Source organism: Tachyglossus aculeatus, chromosome X1 (genome assembly GCF_015852505.1).
Source record: "Tachyglossus aculeatus isolate mTacAcu1 chromosome X1, mTacAcu1.pri, whole genome shotgun sequence".
Lineage (NCBI taxonomy): Eukaryota > Metazoa > Chordata > Mammalia > Monotremata > Tachyglossidae > Tachyglossus > Tachyglossus aculeatus.
The window spans coordinates 124,522,327-124,528,326 of NC_052101.1; positions in this window are offsets into that span (position 1 = coordinate 124,522,327).

The following is a 6,000-nucleotide window of genomic DNA, read 5'->3' on the forward strand; positions in this document are numbered from 1 at the left end:
TTGCACTCTCCCAAGTGCTTAGTACAGTGCTCTGCATACAGTAAGTGCTCAATAAATACGACTGACTGACTGACTGGTTGGGATGACTACTAGTTGTAATTCTGATCATATCTGGCCACGTTTGTAAAGTTTCAAATTCATCCTCACCTGCCTTCTCTGCCTGACAGTAGCATTCATTCACAATAAGCGTATTTATTGAGCGCTTACTGTATGCACAGCACTGTACTAAGCGCTTGGGAAGTACAAATCGGCAACATATAGAGACGGTCCCTACCTAACAACGGGCTCGCAGTCTAGATAGCACTCCTCTATCCTTATTAACTCCTATATCCCTTGCCCCCACCAGCTGATCCAGATGCTTAACTCCCTCCTCAAATCTCCTGCCCTACCTCCCCCACCATCTCTTGCCCCCAGTGACCTGGCCGTGAACTTTAGTGACCAAATTGAAACCATCAGACATGATCTCCCCTTCTCTCCTCTCTAGTTCCTCCCTCCTCCTGCACCTTCTTCAGCTCTCCCAGTATTCCCAGCAGTATCTCATGAGGTGATCTCTCACGTCCTCTCCAAATCCACACCTTCTACTTGCACCTCTGACCGCATCCCTTCATACCTTATTAAAACACTCGCACCCTCCCTGGCTTCAACCATTCACTTTCCAATGGCTTATTCCACACTGCTTTCAAACATTTGCATGGATCCCCTATCCTTGACTCCACAGTCCCCTCCAGTTTTCACCCCTTCTCCCTCCTACCATGCCTCTCCAAACCCCTTGAGAACGTAGTCTACACCCAGTTTCTCCACTTCCTCCCCTCCAATTCTTCCCTTGATCCCCTTCAATCAGGTATCCACCCCCTTCACTCTAAGGAAACTACCCTCTCTAAGGTCCTCAAAAATCTCCAGTGGTTGCCTATCAACCTCCGTATCAAACAAAAACTCCTCACTGTTGGCTTCAGAGCTCTCCATCACCTTGCCCCTTCTTACCGCACCTCCCTTCCCTCCTTCTCCAGCCCAGCCCGCACACTCCGCTCCTCTGGTGCTAACCTTCTCACTGTGCCTCCATCTCGCCTGTCCCGCCGTCGACCCCGGCCCACGTCCTACCTCTCGCCTGAAACGCCCTCCTTCCTCAAATCCGCTAAACAATCACTCTTCCTCCCTTCAAAGCCCTACTGAAGGCTCACCTTCTCCAAGAGGCCTTCCCAGACTAAGCCCCCCCTTTCCTCAGCTCCCCTTCCCTTCTGCGTCACCTCGACTCGCTCCCTTTGCTCTCCCCCCCGCCACCCCACAACACTTATGTATATATCTATAATTCTATTTATTTATATTGATGCCTGTTCACTTGTTTTGATGTCTGCCTCCCTCCTTCTAGACTCTGAGCCCGGCGTGGGCAGGGATTGTCTCTCTTGATTGCTGAATGGTGTTTTCCAAGCACTTAGTACACTGCTCTGCACACAGTAAACGCTCAATAAATACGATTGAATGAATGAATGCATACTCCATCCTAATCCTCAACATCTCAGCTGCTTTCAACGCTTTGGACCACCCCCTTCTCCCGGAAACATTATCCCGAACTTGGCTTCGCTGACACTATCCTTTTCTGGGGTTTTTTGTTTGTTTTCTGTGGTATTTGTTAAGCGCTTACTATGCGCCAGGCACTGTAGTAGGTGCTGGGCTAGATACGAAATAATTGGGTTGGACAAGGTCCATGTCCCACATGGAACTCAGCCTTAATCCCCATTTTCCAGTTTAAGTAACTAAGGCACAGATAAATGAAGTGAATTGCCCAAGGTCACCCAGCAGACATGTAGTGGAGCTGGCATTAGAACCCAATTCCTTCCGGCTCCCAGGCCCACGTTCTACCCACTAGGCTACGCTGCTTCTTTGGTTCTCCGATCTCTCGGACCACTCCTTCGCCGTCTCCTCCTCTATCTTCTGCCCTCTGACAGTGGGGGTCCCTCAAGTCTCAGTTCTGAGTCCCCTTCTCGTCTCCATCTACCCCCACTCAGTTGGAGAACTCGTTAGCTCCCATGGCTTCAACTCCCATCTTTACACAGGTGATTCCCAAATCCGTCTCTACCACCGTGACGTCTCTCCTTCTCTGCAAGCGGGCACTTCCTTCTGCCTTCAGGACTTCTCCACTTGGATGTCCCACCGACACCTCAAACTAAACATGTCCAAAACAGAATTCCTTGTCTTCCCACCCAAACCCTGTCCCCCTACCCCGGGTCTTTCCCATCCCTGTAGACAATAACACTATCCTTCCTATCTCACGAGTCCATCATCTCAGCGTTATCCTTGACTCATCTCTCTCATTCAACCCACATATTCAATCTGTCACGTATCCATAATTTATTTACTTATATTAATGTTTGTCTCCTGCTCTAGACTGTAAGCCTATGTACTAGGCTCCCTCCCTCCCTGCACCCTCCCTGACTGCCATCTTCAGCCATTCACTTTCCAAAAGCTTATTCCACACTGCTTTTCATGTATCCCCTATCCTTGACCCCCACGGTCCCCTGCGTAGCCTAGGGGGTAGAACATGAGGCTGGGAGTCCGAAGGAACTGGGTTCTAATTCCGGCTCCACCACTTGTCTGCTGTGTGACCTAGGGCAAGTCACTTATCTGTGCCTTAGTTACCTAGTCCGGAAAATGGGGATTAAGACTCTGAGTTCCATGTGGGACACGGACTGTGCCCGACCTGATTATTTCGTATCTACCCCAGCATCTAGTACAGAACATAGGCTTACAGTCTATGCATAGTACACCAATGCATCAGAGCCATTACATTCCCCTCCCGGTTTCCTGGAAAAATGGGCATCGCTTCCAAACCTTGGGACTCAGCAGGAGGTGCCAAGGTGGAGGGAGGCTGGGATGTAAAAAATACAAATATCGGATATAGTCAATCAGTCAGTGGTATTTATTGAGCACTAATGGGGTGTAGAGCACTGTACTAAGCACTTGGGAAAGTACAATACAGCAGAGATGGTAGTCACATTTCCTGCCCATAAGGAGCTTACAGTCCAGAGAAGCAAGCATGGCCTAGTGGAGAGAGCCCGGGCCTGGGAATCAGAAGGTCATGGATTCTAATCCTGGCTCTGCCACTTGTCTGCTGTGTGGCCTTGGGCAAATCACTTCACTTCTCTGGGCCTCAGTTACCTCATCTGTAAAATGGGGATTAAGGTTGTGAGCCCAAATGGGACAGGGGCTGTGTCCAACCTGATTACCTTGTATCTACTCCAGGGCTTAGATCAGTGCTTGGCACATAGTAAGCGCTTAACCAGTACCCTCATTATTTTTATTATTAGAGACTGCAAAAGATTCTGGTGCTGTACCTATACTGAACAGGGACAGATCAATGATAATGGTATTTGTGGTACTGGTTAAGCGCTTTCTATATGTCAAGCACTGTTCTAAGTGCTGGGGAAGATATAAGATAATCAGATCAGACACATCATCATCATCATCAATCGTATTTATTGAGTGCTTACTGTGTGCAGAGCACTGTACTAAGCGCTTGGGAGGTACAAATTGGCAACATATAGAGACAGTCCCTACCCAACAGTGGGCTTACAGTCTAAAAGGGGGAGACAAAACCAAACATACTAACAAAATAAAATAAATAGAATAGATATGTACAAGTAAAATAAATAAATAAATAGAGTAATAAATATGTACAAACATATATACATATATACAGGTGCTGTGGGGAAGGGAAGGAGGTAAGATGGGGGGGATGGAGAGGGGGACGAGGGGGAATCAGTCCCTGTGCCACACAGGGTTCACAACCTAAGCAGGAGGGAGAACCGGTATTGTCACCATTTTATAGATGAGGTAACTGTGGCACAGAGAAGTTAAGTGACTTGTCCAAGATCGCACAGCAGGCCCCTGACAGAGCCAGGATTAGAACCCGGATCCTCTGACGCCCAGGCCTGTGCTTTTTCCATTAAGCCATGCTGCTCCCCGGTGGAAAAATGGACTGCTCGGTATTAAACTGGATGAATGGCTGACTGGCTGGATTTTGGCTCCGTACCAGGGCCGGGGATGGAGTTAGAGGGGGAGAGAGGATGCGTGTGAGGATCCAGCCCACTGTAGCCTTCCTTCGGTGCCCAGTCTGACTGTGAAGTGCCCACCCATCACTCATTAAAGTGAATGGCTGTAGTCACCCCACCTCAGAGGTCACAGGCAACCTAACTTTAATTGCCATTACAACAGGAAGCTGCTCTCACCTCAATTCAAATTGTCCTCAAAGCACAAAGCCCACTGGCCATTCAGTTTACCCACAGCCATTCAATTAACCAACTGTATTTATTGAGCACACACTGCAATTAGTATTATTGAGCGCTTTACTATGTGCAGAGCAGTTTACTAGGTGCTTGACTCTACTAAGAACTGTGATTTTAACCATCATCACAGCAACAGTCTGAAGAATGAAATCATTCATTCATTGAGAAGCAGCGTGGCTCAGTGGAAAGAGCACGGGCTTTGGAGTCAGAGGTCATGGGTTTGAATCCCAGCTCTGCCAATTGTCAGCTGTGTGACTTTGGGCTAGTCACTTAACTTCTCGGGGCCTCAGTTACCTCATCTGTAAAATGGGGATTAAGACTGTCAGCCCTCTGTGGGACAACCTGATCACCTTGTAACCTCTCCAGCGCTTAGAACAGTGCTTTGCACATAGTAAGCATTAATAAATGTCATTATTATTATTATTATTCATTCAATCACATTTATTGAGCGCTTACTGTGTGCAGAGCACTGTACTAAGCGCTTGGGAAGTAGAAGTCGGCAACATATAGAGACAGTCCCTACCCAACAACGGGCTCACAGTCTAGAAGGGGGAAACAGACAACAATACAAAGCACGTAGACAAGTGTCAAAATCGTTAGAACAAATAGAATTATAGCTATAATGCACATTATTAACAACATGAATAGAATAGTAAATATGTACAAGTAAAATAAATAGAGTAATAAATCTATACAAATATATACAAGTGCTGTGGAGGGGAAGGAGGTAGTGTGGGGGAGGATTGGGGGGAGAGGAAAAAGGGGGCTCGGTCTGGGAAGGCCTCCTGGAGGAGGTGAGCTCTCAGTAGGGCTTTGAAGGGAGGAAGAGCGCTAGCCTGGCAGATGTGCTGAGGGAGGGCATTCCGGGCCAGGGGAAGGACGTGGGCCGGGGGTCGACGGCGGGACAGGCGAGAACGAGGCCCAGTGAGGAGGTTAGCGGCAGAGGAGCGGAGGGTGCGGGCTGGGCTGGAGAAGGAGAGAAGGGAGGTGAGGTAGGAGGGGGCGAGGTGATGGACAGCCTTGAAGCCGAGAGTGAGGACTTTTTGCTTGATGCGTAGGCTGACAGGCAGCCACTGGAGATTTTTGAGGAGGGGAGTGACATGCCCAGAGCGTTTCTGCACAGAGATAATCCGGGCAGCAGAGTGAAGTATAGACTGAAGCGGGGAGAGACAGGAGGATGGGACATCAGAGAGGAGGCTGATGCAGTAATCCAGTTGGGATAGGATGAGAGATTGAACCTGCAAGGTAGTGGTTTGGATGGAGAGGAAACTTTAATACCACGATCATTATTATTGTTATTATAGGCGCTGGTTGGTTCCAGAGGCTCCACTCACGCCATCCCTGTAAACGCAGCCTTCGACCCGACCCACCGCTTGGGCCTGTTGCGCAGACGGGTGAGAAGCGGCACGTCTTTCCCTGGGGCTCTTGTTTTTGCCCGACTTTATGGGGATGCTCCAGGGGCTTCAGGCCGGTGCCCCCGTGGAGATGTGGCAGCCTCCGAGCCGGCAGAGGACAGTGATTTAGGAGAAGCAGCGTGGCTCGGTGGAAAGAGCCCGGGCTTTGGAGTCAGAGGTCATGGGTTCAAATCCCGGCTCCACCACTTGTCAGCCGTGTGACCGTGGGCAAGTCACTTAACTTCTCCGGGCCTCAGTTCCCTCATCTGTAAAATGGGGGTGAAGACTGTGAGACCCCCGTGGGACAACCTGATCACCTTGTATCC